General features: G+C 43.5%; 1 protein-coding gene across 5 annotated transcripts in view; it reads left to right on the top strand.

Moving 5' to 3' along the window:
• The first annotated feature begins 358 nt into the window (after positions 1-358).
• The window catches only part of magixa (MAGI family member, X-linked a), a 73,656-nt gene continuing 48,621 nt past the window's right edge, over positions 359-25,393 (top strand). For 2 of the 5 annotated variants that reach the window (XM_085146023.1, XM_085146022.1), the window contains exon 1: positions 361-769. The gene's annotated coding sequence lies outside the window, so the exon portion shown is untranslated. Of the gene's footprint in view, positions 770-25,393 lie in introns of all 5 variants that reach the window. The other 3 variants (XM_085146021.1, XM_085146020.1, XM_085146024.1) reach the window with 2 other exon arrangements.

Below are 25,393 nucleotides of genomic sequence, written 5' to 3'. Positions count from 1 at the left end.
ACACACACACACACACACACAGTCATGTTCCTGTAACCTCAAACCCAGTGTGAGTACTGAAATGTGATGAATTACATAATGAGGTTTTGGTTTTGTCCCCCAGAGGGAGCCGAGTCCCCACAACGTGAGCACACAAACAGACTGATGTCCCCACAATATCACAAACACAAGAACACACACACACACACACACTAACAATACACACAGATACTCACACTCGCTGATGTCAGCCTATTGCCCCAACCACACCCCCCACACATCACGCAGACTCCTCCCTCTGAAGGTGGAGCTCCCCCACCACCACCACCACCACCCCTTACACATTATCATCAGACCCTCTTTCCGCTGTGTGTGAGGAGAGAGGGAGGGCGGTCGAGAGACATTAACTTGTCATTGCTTTCACAGTGTAGTAAAGCCCCATTAAGCTGGTGCTGCTGCTGCACAGTTACCTGCAGGCATCACACACGCACACACACTCAGTCATACAGAGAGACACGTGTACGCTGCGCTCACTGTTTCCGTGTAACAGTGTGTGTGTGGTCGTCCACCTTTCAGCGCTTTGCATTTTTACCTGCAGTGGAGATCGCGCACACGCCCCCCCCTCTCTCTCTCACTCACTCACTCTCTCTCTCGGCGCGCACGCTCCTCGCGCATGCACGCAGCAGCAGCAGCGGCAGCAGCACCGAGGGAGCGATCAATACGCTAAAAGCCCGGAGAGGATTTAAACCGGAGCGGAGAACCGGAGGGGGACTCGGCAGGAATTATGAAGGTAACGGAACAGCAGAGGGGGGTCCCGGTTTGGCTTTTATTTGCTCGGCTCCGGGGCGCGCGCGTGCATGTGTGCGCTCGGCCGTTTTGACCGAGAAACCCGGTTTGTCGGAGCGGTTTCTGTTTTTTTCATTTTGTTCCTCTTGCAGGTACAAACGGCGCTGTCAGCAGATCCACAGCCGACCCATGCAGCCTACTGTCCGGGCTCAGGGGCAGCGGGCTGTCGGTCACATCCTCCATCAGCACCACGTCTCTATGTGTGTGTGTGTGTGTGTGTGGCACCGTGTAAAATCAGAACTGCGAGTGTAAAGTAACAGCTGGTTTGGGATCAGTGTGAGTGGACGGGTGACACCGTGTGTGTGTGTGTGTGTTTACATGGTGGCCAGCAGCTGGGTTTGCGCTATAGAAGCCGCTCTTTGTCTGCTCTGACCGTTTGTCATGAATGGCAGCAGGAGTAAGAGGAAGAGGTGTATACATATAGGAGGAGAGGGGTACAGTGGGGTGATGAAGAGTACATTAAGGAGGAGGGGGATGAGGAGTTGTCGTGTAAAGCACTCCACACTGCAGAAGGTGTTTTAACCTGAAGCTGATTTACTGCCAAGGATGGAGAGATTAGGAGGAGACCTGAGGGAAAATAACGTTTTGGGTTTTGTTATCATTGTAGTGGAGGTGTGCTGTCAGGGAGGAGGAGCTGGTTGTAGTATCAGATTGTGGGTGATGGTGTGTTTATGTATGTAATGCTGGAGTGTTGCTGGATGCTGCAGAGCTGTGAGGATGCTTTTAATCTGAGCTGTTCTGATGAAGAGTGATAAAAGGGGGTAAAGTGGGGGGGTGTATCTGGCAGCCAGCTCTAGGACACTCTGCTGAAGGAGCAGCTAAACAGAGAAGCAGTTAAACGTTTCAAACAGCGCAGAATGGAAATGTCTCCACACTGGATAAAACTGCCATCAGTCAGCTCTTTTTCATTTTCAGTGCTCGCGCTCTGGTCCAAGAAGAAAAGTGTGCTCCAGCGTTTTTCTGTGGGGTCACAGTGTGGAGGGCCTGAGGTTTGTTGCTGGATAAATAACAAAACTGGACTTATAGGGTTAATGGTATTAATGAATCGATCACAGATGCAGGTACCAATGCATTTTCATCCACGATCATCATCTTTTTGGTCAGATGCTTTTGTCGCCTTCGTCCTGGCAGCTCTGCTGCCTCCGTCCGCACAGTAACAGTTTCTGAGAGACACAGTTTGAAGGTTTTGAAGCCTAATTTTCATCCTGTTGACACTGTTGTGTTTTTGCACTTTTTTATTTTCACTCAGCTTTTACATACACTTCCAGCCACTGGTTTGGATTAGTGCCTAAAAACAACTTGGTGATTGTGAGAAAACAGTTTCACTAAGACAACATTAGGCTGGACTTAAACTTTGCTTTATAAAATAAAATTAAAGATGTATTCCCGTTGTTGACATAATTTCTTTGCGTTGCTTTGATTTCAGCTCAGTGTGAGAGTCTTTACTGTATGTTCAGGTGTCTCCCTTACCTGCTTTCACTGTGTTCATTCCTCACAGACACCTGACCCGATGCGACTGAAAGTGAAACAATATTAATCAGGGTTACTCTTCCTGCATCCACCCGTCAATTCAGCCCCTCCCACAGTCCAAAGACATGCAGGCGCGAGCGTGCATGCGTGATTGTCTCATTATCTGTCTTTGCAATCAGATAATGCATGGTTCATGTGCACAGAGGGAGGCTGAGTGACATTTTCCTACTGAATTTGATTCGTTTGTGTTGAACTGTTAAGAATGAATGAACAGATCAAACTGACATCCAGTCCAAATATACGGTTGGATCACTTATCCCTACACTTAATCAAACATGTGATTATAGATCAGCTCAAGGTAATGAAAAAACAAAAAAATATGGGAAACTAATGAAAATGTCACTCCCAAGCCCGGGTAAATGGACAGGGTGTCGGGAAGCGCATCCGGCATAATATTTAGGCCAAATCAAACATGTGGATCATAAACTTTATAGATCAAAATAAAACAAAATAGTAAAGATAAAGGTTAAAACAAAAGCCCATATACATATATATATATATATATATATCTCCAGAACAGCAGGACCCTCAAGCTCCCAGGCCTCTGGTAGAGGACCCAAGCTTGAAGGATAAACCGCCCGCAGGGGCGTGCTTCGATCACTACGGCCGAAGAAGACGGCCGTAGTGATCGGTGTAGCGGTTCCGAATGACAGCAATATCAGGAAGAAGGAACACAAGAAGCTGGAGAAATACTAAGGGCTCAGAGAAGAGCTCGAGAGGATGTGGAGGGTGAAGGTGACGGTGGTCCCCGTGGTATTCGGAGCACTCGGTGCGGTGACTCCCAAGCTAGGCGAGTGGCTCCAGCAGATCCCGGGAATAACATCGGAGATCTCTGTCCAGAAGAGTGCAGTCCTGGGAACCGCTAAGATACTGCGCAGGACCCTCAAGCTTCCAGGCCTCTGGTAGAGGACCCGAGCTTGAAGGATAAAACTGCCCGCAGGGGCGTGCTGGGTGTTTTTTTTATATATCTTATATCTGTGAGGAACAGGAGTTCACCCATTCAGATCAGCCAAGCTTAACCCAGCGTACTCGTACACATGACAGTTACAGCTGGCGTGATTTTTATTTTACAACTTGCACCTCTGGCAGGGCGAGTTTCACTTTTTCCCGTTATGAAGGAAGGTTTATAGTCCCAGCAGATCAACACGGCTTTGCTCCAGCCGCCGTCACGGAAACAAAGAAATCGGCTTTTATGTCTTACATGAAGTGGAAGTAATTTTGTTTTTGGCACTATGTTGCATTATGCATATCTGATGTTTGTTTTTTGAAATGGGCATGTGAGAATGGATGACTAATAAATGAAGCCGAGCCTGGAAAATAAAAAATAAAAACATTACTAAAAATAAAGATTATATAGACCCCCCCCGCCCACCCCCACACCACCCTCCACTACCGTTCGGGGACACTGGCGACCATCTCTGTCCTGTTTGTGTGAGAGCCGAGGTTTTCAAGTGTCTCTTGAAGCGTTCTCTCAGCCTCACATGTTTAATTAATGCCTGTTTCTGAAGTCTTTTGCACACATGACGTCACATGGCCGTGTCCAGAGTGTTGATCTTTTTTAATATGTAGAAAACAGGGGGAACTATTCTGATTCGGATGGAAAACGAGGAAGCTGCCTGTGTAAATCACACATAAGGAAGCAGACATGATGCTCGTTCAGTGCAGCGGACTATTACCTGCTGCTGCTGTTACATTGGTGCAATGGGGACCTGGCAGGTAAAAGAGTCTTTAATGCCGAATCCAACTGCATCAGGCCTTTTTGTTCTCATTTTCACCTCCATCAGATGATGTCTAGAAGACTTCAGGGCTACAGTGCATGTGTGAAAATGGCTTATAGAGCTGGTTCAGGGATTTTTAGGCTCTGAAAAGGACTCTGAAAAGTCTCTGCAGCCTTTTCATGTGCACTTTAGTAAAAGACGTGACGTACGTCAGAGGTATATTCCTTTCTAGCCTTCCGGAGCTGATGAGGCTTCTCAATAGGAACACCTGTATCCTCAGTAAACCTTTTCTCAATGTTTCCCTCCGTGCTCGTCTGTTTTTAGAAACACTTGGGAACCATATCTGATGAGAAATTGATCGATTGATTGAGCTAGCATGTGTCGTGCTTCCTGTCTTTCACAGCAGGATGAAGACTGGAGATATTTTTGTGCAGCTCATTATAAACATGGATTTGTGGATTCAAGCTGAAGTTGTTGTCAAGGTTTAAATGTTTGATCTTCGTCACTGTGCCTCGGTATCGACCGGGTCACACACAAATATGTTGATGGACAGGAACCTGTTAATGATGCCATTAGGAACAACTCTAGACTTTGCTCCAGAGTTCCTGTCTTGCTTTTTAACAATATCAATCTTTTTTTTAAAAAACTGTTCCTTTTGTTTGTGCTGAGAGGATGGAGCTGCAGAAACTTGGTGAGAAAGGCAAATCTTTTGCAGTTGCATGAAATTCTCAGAGGCAGAATTTTAAACAGATGCTTGAAACATTTCTCAAAGATTTAGCTCCGTGTTGACGTCACAGAATCATGCAGCTGGTGCAGATTTGTGCGCAGCATCTTTTGCAATGGTCTGTTTGACTGAGATCTGGTGACTGTTGAGGCCATCTGAGTCAACTAAACTCATTGTTATGTTCCAGAAACCATCCATGCACAGACACCATGTTGTGTCTGTGCATTTTTTAAAGAAGCAGCATGGCTTCAGTGTGATAAAATGTGACAGACCGTCTGCTGCTTCTAAATTTCTCTTAGAGAAATATAAATGCAGCCAAAAATCACAGCTCAGCCGTAGGGGTGGGCGGTATAAACGGTATATGGTAGAAACGATGTGAATTTGGCCAACGGTAGAGATTTTGACTATACCGCTCTACCACGATAGTGCATGTTGATGGTGTCATCATGCTGCACTTGTTTTGGTCGAAAGCATCGCAGCGGCTACAAACAATATCATCTGCAAATTATGCGACAATATTAGCGAAGAGATGAAACATTTTTTAGAATATGGGGAAAGCCAAAAACTGCGCTTCCTTCACTTCCGTAACATTGATTCATTAATGTTGAATTCTCTCGCAGCTGCTCTGTTCCCATGTTGTTGCAGCATATTAATGTCTAACCTCGTATTGTGGATGGATTATCTCAGTTGTTCTCCTGGGTGAAGTTTGGTCCATTTACAGCATCCTGCCATGCGATTGCATTTGTCCCTAACCAACGGGAACCCTCAGGTTAACGAGTGGAAAAAGGTTAGCGTTCATCCTCCAACTTCACTGTGTTTGTTATGCTAACGTAGCTGTGTTGCTAGCAATTACGTAGCACAACATTATATACCAGCTAGCCCAACTTCAGTAACCCTACAAACGTCACTGCTGTTTAGTTTTCTGTCTTCATTTATGTTGGAAGTGGTAGCAGAGCTGTACGTTTCATTTTTTTCAGAAATCTCTCAGTCAGAACATGCTATATCATGTTTAGCTGGAAACTAGCGAGCTAACTTCCTGCTAACTTCTAACGCTGTTAAATTTAATAAATTCTGTTATCATGGATGCATGGATGTTAAACTTAATTGTTACACCTGGTAAAGCAGCAACCCTGATGATTTTATTAAAGGTGAAAGAATTTAGACAGTTTTTAACTCTCAGTGATGCCGCAGTGTTTGTTTGACTTTGGGACCTGAAGCGGAGTTTTGGGCCCAGATTACTCCGCAAGGCTCCTGACTATGGTAGCCGTAATGCTCCGACAATCCATCAAGTGGTGCAGCTTCGTACTTTACCAAAGTCGTACTAAAACATTTTTGACAGATTTTTGAGCGCCATGTGCCACATAAAATCAGTTTGAGGTCAGTAAGCACAACCAGAATTCATACATAAGGTGCATCCGATTATAAGGCGCACTGTCAATTTTTGAGAAAATTAAAGGATTTTAAGTGCGCCTTATGTGCGGAAAATACGGTATACAGAAGAAAAGACTATATCGTTACCGCACATGCTTTAAATTATACCGCGATATGGATTTTAGGCCATATCGCTCAGCCCTAGCTCAGCCTGTAACTCATGAGATGGGTGGTTCTGTCAAGACAATCAGTGAAAATTAAAAAAAGGTCATGAGGTCCTGGGTTTGAAGCCCCCGACCAGCCGAAGCCCTTCTGTGTGGAGCTTCTGTTCTTTTCATGTCTGTGTGGGTCCTCTCCTTCCCCCCAAATGATTGCCTGTCTCTATGTGATAGTCTGGCAACGTGTCCAGGGTGTACCCTGCCTTTCACGCTATGAAAGCTGGGATAAGCTCCAGCTCCAGCAACCTTGAATTAGATTGGCAGTATGGATGAAGAATGATTGGAAATTTCAAACAGGCTTTGATTATTGACTCTTCTCGTGAGCGTTGAAGCCCGAAAACATCTTTCAGCACAGCTCTGTCAGAAATATGACATATGTGTTTACAGCAGTTCTGGGTTTTGCTGTTTGAGTGGTTGGTTTGGTTGCAGAGGTTGTTGGTGGTCTTATGTGCACACTGCTTTGGGACTTGGATGATGGAGTTTTAATTATGGGTGTGCACGCTGCAGTTACATAATGGCATTGATGTGCATGGAGGAAGGCTGAGTGACAGTGTGTGTTTTTTCTACCCTGGTCTTGTCTTTGCACTAGTGCACAGAAATATGATTCTACAGACTGGCTGCACAGGTGCTGTATAGTGATATAAAATAAAAAGGAGAAAACACTCTCAGAACTAAATTGAATTCTCTGTTGTGCATGTCATCAGTTTTCTCCCATGCATGGCTCTCTACGGCTTATTTTATTTATTTTATTGATCGTCAGTCATCCGTATCACAGGTGTTGCTGTACTTTCAATCTTGTACTGAGTTGCAGAAGTCTTTGGTTGCTGCAGTTTCAAATATTAAATACAGATTATTACTTTTCTTTATTACTTTCCCATAAGTATAGAATATGTAACTTATTATGTAAACTTTTTACAACAAATAATGTGTATTACATTTTTTTTTCAGAAGTGTTCATCACTCTGTTTCTCAGTTTTCCCTCTTGCACCGTGAAGGACAGTCACAGAATTCCATTGTACTCTGTGCAATGCCAATAAAGGTTCATTCATTCATATGTTAATGACTCAAGTGTCTGCCTCACCTGAAGTCATTAAACGTTCCTGCAAAAGTATTAAAAGAGGAATGTAAAATGAGGTAGTGGGGTTAAGAGAGAACAGCTTTACGAAGCCAGCAGAGAAAGAGTGTTTGAAGTGTGTGAGGTGAGAGCAGGCAAGGTGTTGCCCTCGGGTTAATATTTATCCAGGGCTCCAGCAGGTGACAGATTACTGAACTCATGAACAAACGCAGCAGAAATGCAACAGAACAACAGAGCCGAGTCAACACAGAAAACGACCGAGCAAACAGAGGAGCGGACCGAAGAGCAGTGCCGGCTGTGTTCACAGGATGAAATATTAACACGATTACGATCATCACAGTCCTAATGAGTCCGGAGGCTGAGTCTGAGGCTCAAACTTTCATCGTACCAAAGAGCTAAACAGCTGAACGGATAATAAATGTCGAGGAAGCTTCGCTGCACAGTGTTTCATTTCACAGCGTGCAGATTAAAGCTGCGGCGGGCAGAAATCTGGAAACACCAGTGAGTCAGTGCAGGGGTTTGATGTATTGCATACTGCAGCCCAGTGCTTAGGGATGGGTATTGATAAGATTTTCACGATTCCATTTCCGATTCTGTTTAACGATTCGATTCTTTATCGATTCTTTTTTTTAAAAAAGGAGAACACTAAGGTTGATTAGCTTAGAACTTTGTTTTATATCTTCTCTTTGAACAAGAGAGAAATTTAGTAGTAACATGGCCTTACAAACCCAACAGTGAGATCTTAAGAGATCCACAGCCTACGGCTCTTCAATGAGGTGTCACAGGCTCCCCAGGATAACATAAATTATTCTGTAGCAATTACACAAGAATATCCAGTAATGTCCCTGCCTACAATTAAACACATTCACTTACTGAAAATCGGGGCATCTGCTGTGGCAAATGGGTGCAAGCCTTTGACCACAAACTGAGTCACTGCTCGGTGACATTCATCTATCCTGGCCTGAAAGGAGACGCTACCGGTAGACTGCAGCGAAAACTGCCAGCATCTGAGCCAGACTCTGTCTGTCTCATCATGATCACCTAAATGCACAGTAATGGCAGGTTTTTTTAATAAGGCAGATCGCGCTAACATAATATGCACTGTTAGTTGATTATTTACCTGCTGCATTAACGGGAGAGGACGTGCAAACGTTACCGCTGCTGCTGGGTTGAGATTCACGAGTCCGGAGCGGAATTAAAAACACGACATTCATTTAAGGTCATCGCGTGTTTTGTGAGCAAATGCTTTTGCATATTCGTAGTGTTTCCTCCCTTAAATGAAATATCTACTTTGCAAGTATTGCAAGTTGCCCTGTTGTCATCCGTTCTTGTAAAGTAAAACCAAACTTTTTAGCGTTTGAGCCACTTAGGCGCCGTGTTTCCTGCCAGGTAAACGACGCTCCGCAACGTGGTGACGTCATTTGGGGCGACTGGAATCGATAAGGGAATCGTTTGCAAAAATGGCAAACAATTCCAAGGAATTGAAACAGTGGAAACCGGGTTTCGATACCCATCCCTACCAGTGCTACTGTAAAGTTAGCAGCTTAGCTTTCCAGCTGAAGAACAGCATGCTGAGAATATTATTGCCATACTTGTTCAGAATGTATACAACATGAATGCAGAATCTGTGGTTTTGAACATCATCTTTTTAGAACCACGACTCAAAACAAGGGTGGAGAGTAGTGAGGTTATCCGCTAATGTTAGCAAAGCTCAGTTAGCAAGATGCATCCATCTATCGGCTAATGGATAAACAACAGATTAATAAGCCAGCTAAACACAACATTGTAACACAACAACTGTTGAGATTTCTCATGTGATGTCATGCGTACATTACTTAAAAGTTGTTTGCCATATTGGCTGTGGATACAACCACTGGTTGCTAGCAAAAAATGGGTATTCACCAAATGGTGAAGTTGGGTATTCACCAAAGAAGTTGCAAAGAAGCCAACAATCTCCTAGTGATTGCTTTGGTTGCCTGTTGTTTTTCCATGTTTGTCTGAAAGTACTTAACAAGTACCAGAGTAGGAGTAAGAAAAAGTGTAACCCAAAGTGGAAATGGTGAGGATTCACCTTCAAATTAAAAGTGCCTTAGGGCTACAGCCAACATGTTTCATAAGGCACAACTTTTACCTTGAAGGAAACGGTCTCTGTGTCCAGTTTGTGTTTCACTCTTCACAGCTCACTACAGCTCAGAGGGTAGCTGGATAGTGTTTGTGGACATGTCCATCATTTCTATTCAAACTATGACCACAGAGGTTTCTGCCAGCTGATTGGGGGAATACGCATTTTCCCTTAGCGACAGGTGGCTGCCAGATGGTCACTGGCCAGTCTCTGCGCTTGTGTAACTGGGGCTTTATTCACTTGATCTTACATTGTCATTATGATTGGGACACGTCCAAAATGGCAGCCAAGTGAAAGTCACATGATGAGTCACATGTTCATTAAACCTCATTGTACAATATGTAGCCCTAATAAAAGCGTAGCCCACCAGGATTCCTGCACTTAGTATCACGATAGCTGTTCATCAGTGACTGTCCACTCAGTCTGTTGTCAGTCATTGCGTTCCTGAGATATGTGAAGCGTTACAAACTCTGACTTCTCTGTTTTACAGAAAAGCAAAATAATTAAAAGATGTTTTTGTTTGCTTTTAGTCCCTTGCCAGCTTCTTGTTTGCTTGTTTACAGAAAAAATAAACAAAACCCAACATCTCCAGACTGCTGATTAAGCACCCAAAATGTTAACTTGAAAATGAGTTTAACAGCAATTATCCTTCTGCAAATGTGTTTGGATCACAGCATGAGATGATTCAGACACAGCGCAGATCAAACACATTAGCCAAAGAAAAAATCCTAAGATCCAAGATCTGCTGTTAACTATTGCAAAGACTGAATTTTCAAAACAGTGTTAAAAAATCTGTACCTACAAGATTATGCCTGATGGCGCCAATGGTGTTGTTTGTCAGGTAGTTACATTCAAATGGCTCCAAAGCACGCCAACATCATGAACATGATCAACAGGTCCATGTGTCAGCAAACCTCAAAGCAGCCATGCTCCTATTTTTAATCCTTACCAGAATTCACATGGCTGAAATACATTAAAAACATAACAGCACAGCTATTATGAGTGAGAAAGTATCTGTAGAGCCATTTTTCTTCTTGGACCATTAAAAAGCATTTTAGGTTTTAATTAAAAAGCATTAAAATGCTCTTTATTGCTTTAATGTAGGGATCTGTCTGGATTGATTGAAGTGGCCATCAGAGGAACTGCAGTCGCTTCCCTGGAGGTTGCTACTTGGTCCATCATCCTTTCGTCGCCACGTTTTTCAGTGTTGGGCAGTTGTTGCCACTGTTTAGAGACCACCTTTAGATGCTGAATTTTTCACCATTAAAAAAGCTCCCAGCCATCCGGGGGAGGTTAACAGCCAAGAAACCTGTAATCGGCTAAAGTCTACTCGACTCAAGTGTTGAACACAGCAGCTAAATTCTCACAAAATTTATATCACGATGTAGATAAAATACATTTGGCTAGATTTATTATACTTGGATGCCACTAAAATAGCATCAGCAATGCCGAATATAATTCAGCGCACAGTATGAGGTGTGGCCAAAAAGTTCAGCTACCGTGCCTGTAAAAAGCAAAAAGCCGTACTTGATTTAAATTTGGCTGCCCTTCCCTCTAAGGTCATCTGCAGCGCTCCCAGCACTTCTGTTATGTTTGGATCACTCTGTGAAAGTCAGCATAACATAAATAAGGATGGGTGTTTTTTTGAGCTACTCTAGTGGAGTCTCAGAATAAAAATATAGAGCTGTAAGTGGTCAGAACGGGTCTTCTTCAAATGACCAGTGCATCAGTTTTAACAGCAGCGTGCCTCTATAGGCCTATAAGTGCACATGCTACTAACTATTCTTTTTTTTTAGTAAAAATGAAGTGTGATTGACAATGTAAAGACAACATGTTACATCAGGTTTGTAAAGGTCTGGAAATTCCTGCACACTTCAGAGTCTCAGCTTTAATTTGAGACCACTGAGGAGCTGTGAACATTTTCATATGAGCGCAAATGTAATTGATCAAATGAACATAATTATAAATAGCGAATCCTTTGCAGGCAATGACTCCCAGAAGTCTTTAACCTATCATGCAACAGCGTTGCCTTGCTAGTGATGATTTGTGCATGCTGCACTGCTGCTCTCATCAGGTATTTGTGGCTCTTTGAACATTTTTTGTCAGTGAAACTAATAAAGGAGGAAAAACAAACGCGTTTTCAGACGTCCCTGAATCAAAGCGTCTGCCAGATGAGCAGCACTCTCCAGAGGCCCCTTCACTTCAGTGTGGGGATCCGTCTAATCTCTGCACGGCTCCTGCCTTTTTCCTGGAGTCTGAGCTGATGGTTCTGATTGATAGGTCTGAGCTCTGCTGGTTTCTGTTTCAGAATAATCAGCTGTGTTTTCTGGAAACAGTGAGGTGGCTGTGAGTTTCAGCAGCAGCAGCAGCGTCTCTGCAGTCTGACTCAGCCGATCTGATCCGACTCCAGCTGATCACTGCGAACAATCAGCTGATTTCATGGATGTTTCTTCTTCTGGTTTTAAATTTTACAATTTTTGCTTCTGGGAGGATGAGGAGCTGTTACCCGATCAGAGCTCTTAGTCAGCATTCATGGTCGTCATCCTGTGGAGAGCAGCCGCTACTTCCTTTATCCTGTTGGAGAGGCGGCGTTTGAGTAGGTAGATTCACGTTGGCTGTCTCCACAGCGATGGCCCTCTTATGACATCATCCAAAAGGCCGTCCTGTCTTCCATGATGTCATCAGTAGCTGCAGATCCAGAGCGACAGCTGCTGTCAGAGCTGCTCAGCGTCACAGCGCGGGAGCTAACAAACATTCCTGCTCCCCGGCGTGCAGCGACCTCTGACCTCTTCCCTGCTGGCTGGATGCAGAAACACGTCGCTCTGAATGTTTGCGTTCAGTGCAGCTTTAACAGAAACTGTTCTGCTCTCGGCTATTAATTAACTGATTCACGCTGTGAAATCGGATGAGACAGTGTAGCCGTCAGTTTGTCAGAGGTCCAAACGCCCCCAGGTCACTACAAACTATTCTCATACATGAACAGGAACACTGCATTTCTTAAAATCTGTCAAAATGAAAGGTTTCCCTTTGTTCGGGATGGCCTGAATACTATTTTCATGATTTGTTGTATTAACCAATGCAGAGCCACAGGGTGTAGGCTTCAGTTGTGTGTCCTTACTGCAGCAGGGTTCTGGGTTCAGACTTGTTGGTCAGTTGGTGGCTTTTGAGTTTGTTCTCAGACAGACATGCTGTTAGGTTAATTGGTGCTTGCTTGTTTTTCTCTTTTCTTCCTGAATGCTGTGCTCTCTGCTGGGTGTGACAGGAACTGCATTGCAGCCGTTTTAGCCACAGTTTGTGGTCAGATTGACTGCAACACCTGTCCTCAATCCTCACCTGCCCTTTATTTACAGTCGGTACCATTAAAGGGGCAGGAGCTTAAACAGCTGTTCGGGACATCGGGTGACCTGAAAGGGTCCAGTTTAAGATGAATGAGGATTTGAACTGTGAATCATGCAGAACAACTCGAGAAGGACTAAAAACACAGAGCTGGAAAGCAGCAGAATTGGTCCCCTTTAGGACTGACATAAGCACAGCAGAGAGCTGCTGGTGAAGCTGATGTGCTTGCATGTTACCATGGTTACACAGACACAGCTCATGAACAGAAAGTGGATTTTATTTTCTCTCCCTATATTTCAGAAGTGGCCATTATCAGAAACACTGCATGGCAGAGCTTTTGTTCTCCAACACGTGATGCAATAAGAAAAGCTTGAGTCCTACCGAGGTCAAACCAGAGTTTGTGCCTGTGTGACGTTTCTCAGTTTTCTCTCATGGTCCAAATAACTTGTTTAGGTCAACTGGTAATTGTAAATTAGTCGTGGGTGTGGGTGAAGGTGGCAGGGTCTCTTTCTATTAGACATGTTAGTCTACCCCAGGGGTAGGCAACTCCAGGCCTCGAGTGCCGGTGTCCTGCAGGTTTTAGATCACACCCTGGGTTAACACACCTGAATCAAATGATTAGTTCATTACCAGGCCTCTGGAGAACTTCAAGAAATGCTGAGGAGTAGGGATGGGTATCGTTTAGGTTTTATCCGATACCGGTGCCAAACTGGTACTTTTGAAACGGTGCCGGTGCTTAAACGGTGCTCAAACCGGTGCTTAAAGAATGGAGAACACAAAATTGGTCCAAAAACCTCTCATGTTCAGCTGTTTTTTTTGTAAAAAGATAACAATGTTAGCCTTTTCTGCAGCTATGGGGCATATATGGTATCACTCTTGGCTGGAAGCAGTGCTTAAACAATGGAAAAAACACAAACTTTGTCCAAAAACCTCTCATGTTTAACTGTTTTCCACTTTTTCTTTGGTCATTTTAGCCTTTTTGTCCAGGGTGAAGGGAGTATCTGCCAAACAAGAAGACAGCTGCATGTAACTACGACGGTATTTGGTAGTTCACCTTACATGCATTAATGTAACAACGTGGTTAGCCTACTCAACGTAAATTACACACGAACAACATGAAGCTACTCACGCAGAGAAGAACAGCTGCTGCTGCATCATCATCCTCATCATTTCTGCTACACTGGCAGGGCTCCGGGTCCGATAACAGGCACCACACCCGCAGTAGATGTGCTCGGTGTGAGGTCTCGCAGCAAGCTATCAAATACGGTGCATTTCTCGGCTTTTAACAAAACCGCTATGCGTTGCCAGGTGTTTCATCAGATTTGAGGTGTTACCTCCTTTGACAGTATCACAGTATCACCTTAAAGCACTTGTTGCAGCTGCTGAGTTTGCATCTTTTGCTGTGAAGTACAGCCAGACTTTTGACCGCTTCGCCTTGGGCATTTTAATCTGTAGCTCTGCTCTAAAAGAACGTACGTACCTGGACCCGCCTACTATCCTCGGAAACGTAAAATGATTGGCTAGAATCTAAAGTGTATGACAGCTCAGGAAAATAAAGCACCGAAATAAAGCACCGAAATTTGCGCTGCTTTTCGGTCTGGTTACTACCGTTTATGACAGAACCGGTGCCATGACACCGGTACCCATCCCTACTGAGGAGTCAATTAGCCCTTTAAATCAGCTGTGATGGATCATGGACACATCTAAAACCTCCAGGACACCGGCACTCGAGGCCTGGAGTTGCCTACCCCTGGTCTACCCTGTGACTCTGAGTTGGATAAACTGTTAACAAACTGGAGAAAAGGATGGATGGATGGTGCTTTACGGCTTACAGACTGCTGAACATCCATCTATCCATCCATTTTTTACTTTTTATTTGGGGACAGCAGCTCAGACCTCCCCATCCCTTTGCAACATGTCCAGCTCTACTGGCGGGACTCCGAGGCAAATCCAAGCCAGCCGAGAGGTATAATCTCTCCAGCGTGTCCCGAGTCCACCGCTTGTTCTCTCCGCCCAGTTGGACATTCCTCAAACACCTCACGCCCAGTAGGTATCCTGCTCTGACTTACTCCCCATATCTTACACCATCCACCCTGTTGGAGGAAGGATGCTTATTTCCAATGCTTTTAACTGCAGTCTCATTCTTTTGGTTACCATTCAGCACTCGTGAGCAAAGGTGGGGTTTAGGATCTTTAGCTTTGTTATGAGGAAATTGTATCTTTAGAAAACTGTTTTGTTCCCTGATGAACTTATGTGAAAACACCAGGTGACACTAAGAACTAAAGGGTTAATTAGTGAACCGATACAATGTAATGCCATTATTATTGCAAGTTTAAATGAGATAAGAAGGGAACAATAATGTTAATTATGGTTTGGGATTTTGAATTTGCATTGAAAAGATGCAGCTGCAATAATTTTAGAACTTCATTTCATCCTGTTATTGTGGGATACTGGGCTAATTTTCCCTATTTGTTGTGAGAACAACGTGTTTTTTGTCTGGTTGATTCCAATTATCAGAAAACAGCTGAGATAATGAGATGATTAACTTATCTGAAGCTCACAGGCTGATATAAAATGACAGTAATAACAGCTGTTTTCTAATTCTCTGCAAATCTGGGAGCAGAATGTGGATTTATTTAGTCAGGCTACATAAAAACACCAGCCAGAGGAGGGAAATACGAGCAGGGCTTGTTCCAGCAGCCCAGCGACTTTAACTCTGAGTCTGCTGACTAACTGCTCGCTCTGCCCTTTGAAGAAGAGGCTGATTCAGTGCTTCGATAACTCCAACACGTTTCCTAGAAGAACTACAGAGCTTTGATGTTAAAGACTACAACTCCCAGTGGAGTGAAAAATTCTGAGTTATGAATGATGTGTTTGAGATGAGAGCAGAGAGACCTGAGAAACGGCTTTCATCTCAAGTGAAGTCGTCTGTTGCTGATAAGTCGTCCCCACTGAGACACATCACTGCGCCGGAGGAGGCGACGCAAAAAGAAGAAGAAGAAAACGCTGTGAAACTCACAGGAAGCCTACACAGCAGCTCTCTAAAGTGATGGCACGAGAATTTTGCTAAAACTCTCACCCTGATTTCCTATAAGAAATGCTCCAAAGCCCACCATGAAGTTATTTCATGTCAAGGAGCATCTAGTCTCCAAGTCTGAGTAACACTGGGACGGTTCGATTTTTGTGAGAAACCAGCAGCGTCTGTTGGTGTCTCTGATGAGGGCCACGATTACGATAGTGAAACACTAACATTGTTCTCCATGCCTCTTGGAGGTGGATGAGGTTGCACCAGTCTGCTCTTTTTCCTTATTTTTCAGGTTAATGGCTATTCGTAGCCGTTACTGCTAGTTTTTCAGGACATGAGGGGCATTAACCTCCTAGGACCTGGCGTCCACATATGTGGACATCATATTTTGGGATGTCTTGACCAAAATACCTAATTTTACTCTACAAGGGCCTGATATCCACTTACGAGGACATTATACTGCCACTGTTCTATCAAAATTTAAAACGAATGTCCTCATATGTTGATCTCATTTTTCTCAGAAACAAAAATGAGGTAAAAATCAAAATCTGGTAATTCTTTGTTTTTACATTCATCAGGTCCCAATCAGCCCATATAGCAAAGAAAAATTAAAAATGCATGCCATGAACGAGTTCAGGTCTTAGGAGCTTAATGTGGAATTTCTGGGAAACCCTGGGAGTTCAGCCCCTGGGCCTTAGAGCAGGGGTGGGGAACTCCAGGCCTCATCTTCTGGTGTCCTGCAGGTTTCAGATGTGTCTCTGGTCCAACAGCTCATTTAAATGGCTAAATTACCTCCTCAGCATGTCTTGAAGTTCTCCAGAGGCCTGGCAATGAACTCATCATTTGATTCAGGAGTGTTGACCCAGGGTGAGATCTAAAACCTGCAGGACACCGGCCCTCGAGGCCTGGAGTTCCCTGCTTTAGAGGGCTGGATCCATTTATGTAACTTCTGAGGCCTCAGTCTCACAGGCCTAGAGCCTGCTGTGACTCCCTGTCAATGCCAACTACTCACCAAGTGAAAGTGAAACCTGAAAAAGTGCAGCACAAACTGAAAATGGTGAATGTTCACCTGGTAGTGCGTTACTGAAACATTCTAAAAGTTGCAACTTTTACTTGTTAAACGTAAGTTTCTCCATTTCTGGTTTGCGGCACACTTCACAGCTTCACAACCAATCAGCAAGTAGTTACCAAGTGGTTTTCAGACAAGTCAGACATTTTCCATGCAGACTGTGGGTGATGCTGGAAATCTGCCAGCAGCCACAACAATCATAAGAAGTGTTTTGGTGCAGCACTACAAAGAGGTGTGCCTAATTTCACATAACAACCATTCACTGAATGGTTGTTTGGGACGTTGCCAACTGGTCTCTAGGCCTGCGCGGCCATATCTGCGTTACGGAGATCTTGGGGCCTGTTCCAGCTAACACGGGTCAAAAGGTCACTTTAATAAAGGTTTGTAAAGCTTTTTAGAACAGCTTCAGTGTCACTAAGGGTTTGTTTTTGTTTCCAGCACAGGAAAATTTAGATTTCACAGCCTGTAAACAGCTGCTTACTGCTGGGAATCTGTGAGATCTGCAGGCTATCGTACATTTTTGTTCATACAGAGCACGTGCCTATTCAGCCCTCGTTTGTAGTTAAAGTGTAATTATGCATAAATTCACAGGGATGTTCCAATTTTGGGGCCTTCAACCAAAAGAGGAGGCTTTTTTTTAAAACAAAACAAACCTCTATGCTATTGTTTGTAACTAAAGAAGCACTTTCAGAGTTTGATAGTGAAAAACAGTGCTGTCTCTTTCTCCTTCTACCTGTTGGCGGCAGATGAGAGAGAGTTAAACTGATGACTGCTCCTGCAAAACAATCTTTCTTTTCTCTGAAGAAGGTCCTGCTGAACTCAAACATGGCTTTGTAAGAACAGTATTTAATGAATTCAATTATTTTTGGAGCCAAAGAGTGTGCACATATTTCCCGTTTTGCACAAATGCTGTGGATCTATTTGAGCTGACACATTTTTAACTGGAGGAGATTTTTTTTTCTGAGACATTCCTTCTCCTGTTTGAATATTAGGACTGTTTTTCACTGTCATGGCTGGTTTTAAAGTGCAGAGCCAGAAGATCTCCAGCCTCATTAGACACACTGAAATGTCAGTCAGCATCTACACGCATGCACGCACACACACACACACACACACACACACACACACACACACACACACACACACACACACACACACACACACAGACAGGATGAAAATGGGTTACATACAGTTAGACACAAAGAAAAGGAAACGAGGCCACAGCGAGGCGAGCATCCTCACATCCCTGCACTTCAAGGATCTCAGTGAGTGACTGACATACACATGACCTGCTGAATATTAATCCACTCACACAGAACATCACACTCCGAAACTGCAGGCAGAGGACAGCAGAAGGAATTAAGGATCAAATTAGTAATTTGTTCTCTCAAATGAGTTCCTTCACCACCAACCTCCACACATCGTCGTTCAGCTCGCACGGAGACAGCGGGCTTTTCGACACACGAGCTGCTTAAAGCATAGGAAGCCTACACAGCTGCATATGACTCTGACCGTGCTTCAGTTATCAACATGATATTAAACTGACTTAAAGTGAACAAATAAGATAAGATAAGATAACCTTTATTAGTCCCACACGTGGGAAATTTGTTTTGTCACAGCAGGAAGTGGACAGTGCAAAAGTTATGAAGCAAAAATTAGAATATAATAAGAATAAATACAGTACACAACTGTACAGAATAGAATAAAATAAAATACTATATACAGTAGAATAAAATAGAATAAAATATACAATAAGAAAAAAAATAGAATACAAATGCTGTATACAACTGAGTAAAAATACAACGATGCCAGAAAAGATTATTGCACATTTGTGGATGTGTGTGTTTGATCAGATAAAGTCGTTGTTGTGGAGTCTGACAGCAGTGGGGAGGAAAGACCTGCGAAATCTCTCCGTCCCACACCGTGTGTGCAGCAGTCTCCCACTGAAGGAGCTGCTCAGTGCTGTCAGAGTCTCCTGCATGGGGTGGGAGATGTTGTCCAACGGTGATGACAGCTTAGCCGCCGTTCTCCTGTCACTCACCACCTCCACTGGGTCCAGAGGGCATCCTAGAACAGAGCTGGCCCTTCGGATCAGCCTGTTCAGTCTCTTCCTGTCCCCAGCAGAGATGCTGCCACCCCAGCAGACCACACCATAAAAGATAGCAGAGGCCACCACAGAGTCATAGAAGGTCTTCAGGAGTGGGCCCTCCACTCCAAGCGACCTGAGTCTCCGCAGCAGGTACAGCCTGCTCTGCCCTTTCCTGTAGAGGGCGTCTGAGTTATGAGTCCAGTCCAGTCTGTTGTTCAGATGAACACCAAGGTACCTGTAGCTGTCCACAGCCTCAATGTCCATACCTTGGATGTTCAGTGGTTGCAGTGGACGATGTTTGTGCCTGTGGAAGTCTACCACCAGCTCCTTGGTTTTACTGGTGTTAATCTGGAGGTAGTTCAGCTGGCACCAGTCCACAAAGTCTTGAGTCAGTCCTCTGTACTCCTTGTCGTCCCCATCAGTGATGAGGCCGACTATTGCAGAGTCATCAGAGAACTTCTGCAGGAAGCAGAATGCAATAAAATTAATAATCAAACTGATTAATAATTCATGACTGCTTATTAGTTAGTTTCACTGCTGATTCCAATGCCACCCACTCTCCTTCTCACAACACCTACACTTGACCGTTGAGAAAAAGAAGACAAAATTAAATATCTGTGATTATTTTGCTATAAAGTGGAAAAAACTTCCAGTTTAAAACTTGTTCTCCTTTAGGCAGCGTGACACAGAGAGCACACACATCTGATGCTTTCATTTCATGTTTATAGGATGGTGCTTTGTGTTTGTCATGTTTTTGCTGACTTTTAATAGAATCATTGTTAGGGTGCCTGGGCCGTCGACCCGGCGTTTTGTGCTTTTGGTTCTTTGAGTTTGTTTATTTCATTATGTTCTAGTTTTCTTTGTCTAAAGGGTTAAAGGTATATTCTAAGTTTAGCTTCTCTGAGTGGTTTATGTTAGGTTGTTTGCTGTCAGTAATTATGTTTACCTCCCTCTAGCCGTGTCTTGTGTTTGGTGACTCTCGTCTCGGTTTCATTCCTCCAGTCTTTAGTGTTAAGCTTGCGTGTCTTGAGTTCAGTCTGTGTGTTTCCTGTCTTATTTTGATAGTCCCTGTCCACTTTGTCTCATTAGCTCTGATTTGTCCCAGCTGTGCTTCCCTCCTGTCTCCCATTCCCTGATTGTTCCCTCTGTGTATTTAAGCCCTGTGTTTTCCTTGGTCTGTGTTGTGATCTCCCTGTTTCAGCCTTGTTAATAGTTCCAGTTTAAGTCAGTTTTCTGTTAGTCTGCACATTGGGTCCACCATTCCTGCCTGCCACACACAGTACATGACAGGTATAGATACAGCCAGCATGACAGCAGACATACAGAGTTTGTCCAGTTGTCCAACCAGAATATTGGTGGTTTTTCTACATTTAGAGTCATGCAGCACACTGGAGGCAGGAATCAAGCTGAAACGGATCTTATATTTTTAAATATAAATATGAAAATATACAGAACCAGATCTATGTAGGCTTGGACACTGGGAATACTGAGGTGGGCACACATGGCTAATGCAGACGATTTTCTTTTCCCTGTGTTTTTATTTTAGGACCGTGAGGTAGCCGTTGCTATGATGTGTTGCTATATAGATAAAATTGCATTGAGCTGATACAATACTGAACACAGAAGATAATGAGGAGTAAGGTTACAGGTGAGATGCAGAGCTGAAAAATATAAACATAATGAGGCAGGGGGAAGACACAGATGGCAACAATTACCAAAATAAAGCAAGACACAACTGAACGAAGAACGAAGGGAGACAAATACAAAGACAAAAGTCAAGAATAGAAGAACACAAAGGAGAATTTACTAAATAAACACAAGGATCTCCAGAACAGAAGGCATGAAATTATAGCATACAGCACTTATATAAGGTATCAGGCAATAAACATGACACGCAAACACTAAGAAATAACACAACACTAAATTCCAACAATGCAGACACATAACTTTAATCCAAAGAAAACCAAAAGTACCAAACTAAAGAAACCCCAGAGCCCCAAAACTCAAAACTAGGGATGGGTATCGTTTAGGTTTTATCCGATACCAGTGCCAAACCGGTACTTTTGAAACGGTGCCAGTGCTTAAACGGTGCTCAAACTGGTGCTTAAAGAATGGAGAACACAAACTTTGTCCAAAAACCTCTCATGTTTAGCTGTTTTCCACTTTTTCTTTGGTCATTTTAGCCTTTTTGGCCAGGGTGAAGGGAGTATCTGCCATCAAACAAGAAGACAGCCGCATGTAGCTATGATGGTGTTTGCTAGTTCACCTTACATGCATTAATGTAATAACGTGGTTAGCCTACTCAACGTAAATTACACATGAACAACATTAAGCTACTCACGCAGAGAAGAACGGCTGCTGCTGCATCATCATCCTCATCATTTCTGCTACACTGGCAGGGCTAGGGGCCAGGACTCTCCTCTTCGGGTTTTTGGGGGATGTTGCTACTTCGGGTCCAATAACAGGCACCACACCCGCAGTAGATGTGCTCGGTGTGAGGTCTCGCAGCAAGCTATCAAATACGGCGCATTTCTCGGCTTTTAAAAAAATGCTATGCGTCACCAGGTGTTTCATCAGATTTGAGGTGTTACCTCCTTTGACAGTATCACAGTATCACCTTAAAGCACTTGTTGCAGCTGCTGAGTTTGCATCTTTTGCTGTGAAGTACAGCCAGACTTTTGACCGCTTCGCCTTGGGCATTTTTAATCTGTAGCTCTGCTCTAAAAGAACGTACGTACCTGGACCCGCCTACTATCCTCGGAAACGTAAAATGATTGGCTAGAATTCAAAGTGTACCACAGCTCAGGAAAAAAAAAAAGCACCGAAATGTGCGCTGTTTTTCGGTCTGGTTACTACCGTTTATGTCAGAACCGGTGCCATCATGGCACCGGATACCGGTACCCATCCCTACTCAAAACCCTGGCTCTGAAACCAAAGGACGTGACAGAAGGCGCTCTTTTCTTTCTTCTCTTTGCTAATTCCTTGATATTGTTTTGTAGTAAACAAATAATTACAATAAAATCCCAAAAGTTGATTCTGTTCATCTGGACGAAGCGTTTTCAGTGGGAGAAACGTTTCGTCACTCGTCCAAGTGGCTTCTTCAGTCTCTGACTGCAGGTTTCTCCAATCTTATAAACAGCACATTTGCATAATGACTGAAACCAGCCCACAGGAACAATGGGCTGGAAGGTCAGTTCCTTCATCATTAATATGCAAATTGTCATGGCCATTGATCAAACGCCACTGATCAATGGTCATGAGTACCATTCACAGAGTTGGGGAATGGCGGCAATCACAGCATTGTAAGATGGTGACAGATGTACCCTTAGGCCCCCTCCTCGATTCAGAGATGGTCTTTCCCTTTTCACATAAATGGCCTCCTTGACTCCACGTTCAAACCAGCGTTCCTCCTTGTCCAGGATGTTACATCCTCATCATTTAAAGAGTTTCCACTGGCCTGTAGGTGTAAATAGACTGCAGAGTCCTGGCCTGACGAGTTTGCTCACAGAGCCAAAAAGTAGATAAACCAAGTAAGATGACCCACCCACCCATAATTTGCAATGCTTGGGTCAAGGACAGAAAGAAGAGATTCTGTAAGAGACATTAGAAACAGGATCAAAAATATTTTAATTACTGACAACAGAAAGATGCTGTTACAGTAAATCAGCATACAGATGTAAGAAAAAATATGACATTTATGTGGGATTTGTCTTACCCTTTTTTGCCTTCAGCGTTCCAACCCAGGAATAATCTCCTACTTATGAATTATTCTCTGAAGAAAACTCAAACAAAACATTTTGTTTTTGTGATTAAAATAACTACCTGACAAATTCTGACTATGAGTAAACTGATATCAAATGCTCGCTTGCTTACATCCCAAGTGTCCTACAATAAATGTGTAATAAAAGTACAGTAAATATCCAGCTGCGATATGACTGCTTTATATGGTGTGTTTTGACTGACGTGTGTGTGCCTGTTATAGTGAGCTGTGGAAAATTTGAGCTTCTCTCAGGCTTTAGCGTGAATAAACCATCAGTGAGGGTTGTCTCGAGTGTTTATTACCCCTCATTGAAGGTCACAAAACTGTTTGCTTGCCTCACCGACGCTTCCTTTAGAAGGACACACATTCCTGTAAACACATGTCCATAACGCGAGCAATGAGTCCACTCCCTAAACACACTCTGACTTACATCACGCTGTGAACCCTGACCAGGCTTATCAGCAAAAGAGGCCACGGAAGTGAAAACGAGCGAGGGACACAAGTAGAAGAGGATTAAAGAGGAAAACCAAGGAGCTCAGAGGAGAAAGAGACACCAACACGGCTGCTGAGGTAGTTGGAGATGTCATCTGAACGCGCGGCAGCTCACAGCGTTGATTTGTAAAGGTACGCCACGCACGCTCGAGTCAAACCACCGAGTGTTGGAAAAGGCTTTTAATTTGTACGACTAAAGCGAAAGAGGTGACAGCCAGGAAGTGAAAGAGAGAGGGGACTGGAGTAGGGGCGAGCGAGCATGTGTTAATGATGTGTTAATAGCGACACATGTCGAGCTCACGCTGCGACAAGTGTCACCGCACATCCTGACGAGCAGGCTCAGCCTCCGGATCCATTCACCACAGCTCTGTGCATCCTCTGCTTTAATTCTCTCTGCCTTATTTACCTTCTTTTGCACCTCGCTGCCTTCTTTATCTCATCCTTTCCTTCTCTCCTCGCTACCTTATTTACTTTCTTGTCACTTTATTTACATCCTTACTCTATTCTTTAATTCCTTTCTGTCTTATTTATCACCTCACTAACCTATTTGCCTTCTCACTGCCTTCTTTAAATTCTCGGTACATTTCTTACCTCTTTATTTCTTACCTCTCTAACTCTGTGCTGCCTAATATGTCTCCTCACAACCTTCTTTACCTCATCATTACCTTCTTTAATTCTTTTCTACTATTTGTAGCTCCTCACTGCTACTTTATTCACATCCTCATTTCCTTCCTTAACTCCTTCTTTACATTCCCATTACCTTCTTTACATCATTAACTTCTCCAGTACCACATCCAAAGAGGTTGTGAGTTAGTTCAGGTAGTTTGTGAGTTGTTTCTCTGTGATCCTCTTTTCCCTCCCTCCAGTCAGTCGCAGCAGATGGCTGCTGCTTCATGAGGCGGGTTATGCTGGAGGTTTTCTCCTCTATGCTCACCACATGCTGCTCGCTGGGCTTCTCTCTCTAATGTTTTAGGGTCCTTACTAGGGATGCAACGATACCAATTTTTTCAAACCGATACGATACCGATACTTGGATCTGAGTACTTGCCGATACAGAGTACAAAAAACGATACTTCTACCACACACACACACACACACACACACATGCAATGAATTGGAAGACAGGTTTTATTTTATTCTCTGCCGATAGAAAATAAAATCTTAATAAAAATGACCACAAAAAAATTCCAAGTGAAAAATAAGCACTTCTGTTAAATTATTGCAGAGTCTCCACATTGTAATTTTACAAAATATCACTGAACTATTGGCACTGTCTCGAGCTTTCAGAATAATAAATAAACACTTCTGTTTGGAATAAAATAAATACAAATTAGGTTCGCGAATAAATTAAACTTTTAAATTATTGCAGAGTGTCCATATTGTAAACAAACAAACAAAATAATTATTATAAAATAAATAATAATAAAAATAATAATTGGCCCCCTAGTGGCCAATCTAAAAAACTACAACAGAAATGACAAGCCACCCTCTGATTAATGAAATAAGTTGGTACCAGTATCGGTATCGGTTAACTTTTACGAGTATGAGTACACACACATTTTACAGTATCGGACTAGAGATGCACCTGTGATATCAGGTGCATCTCTAGTCCTTACCTTATGTGATGAAGCTTTATTGAGACGACTGTGACCATCTATTGTCTTCTGCTTATCCAGTTAAGGTGGAGCTGGAGTATATCCCAGCTGTCACAGGGCTAAAGGTGGGGTACACCTCGGACTGGTCGCAGTCTATTGCAGACAGTATGTGATATACACTTTGCTCTCAGACTGAGGGTTTGTCGGATATTTAAAAGTAGAACAGGAGGCAGAGCCTTCAGCTTTCACGCCCCTCTTCTGTGGAACAGGCTAAGGATTCAGGAGACAGACACCTTCTCTACAGATCTAATGAACGAGCTGTAATCAATATAGTTATATGATTGAGCTTAAAACATCACTTTTTTGGTCCTTGATGGATCTTCACCACTGGGCCAGACGTGGCTGAAGTCACAGGAACTGAGAGGTGCAGGCGTTGAGATGGCA

The sequence above is a fragment of the Neolamprologus multifasciatus genome, chromosome 20 (genome assembly GCF_963576455.1).
Source record: "Neolamprologus multifasciatus chromosome 20, fNeoMul1.2, whole genome shotgun sequence".
NCBI classification, from domain to species: domain Eukaryota; kingdom Metazoa; phylum Chordata; class Actinopteri; order Cichliformes; family Cichlidae; genus Neolamprologus; species Neolamprologus multifasciatus.
Note: the sequence above shows the minus strand (reverse complement) of the source record. Positions and strands in the feature narration are given on the sequence as shown.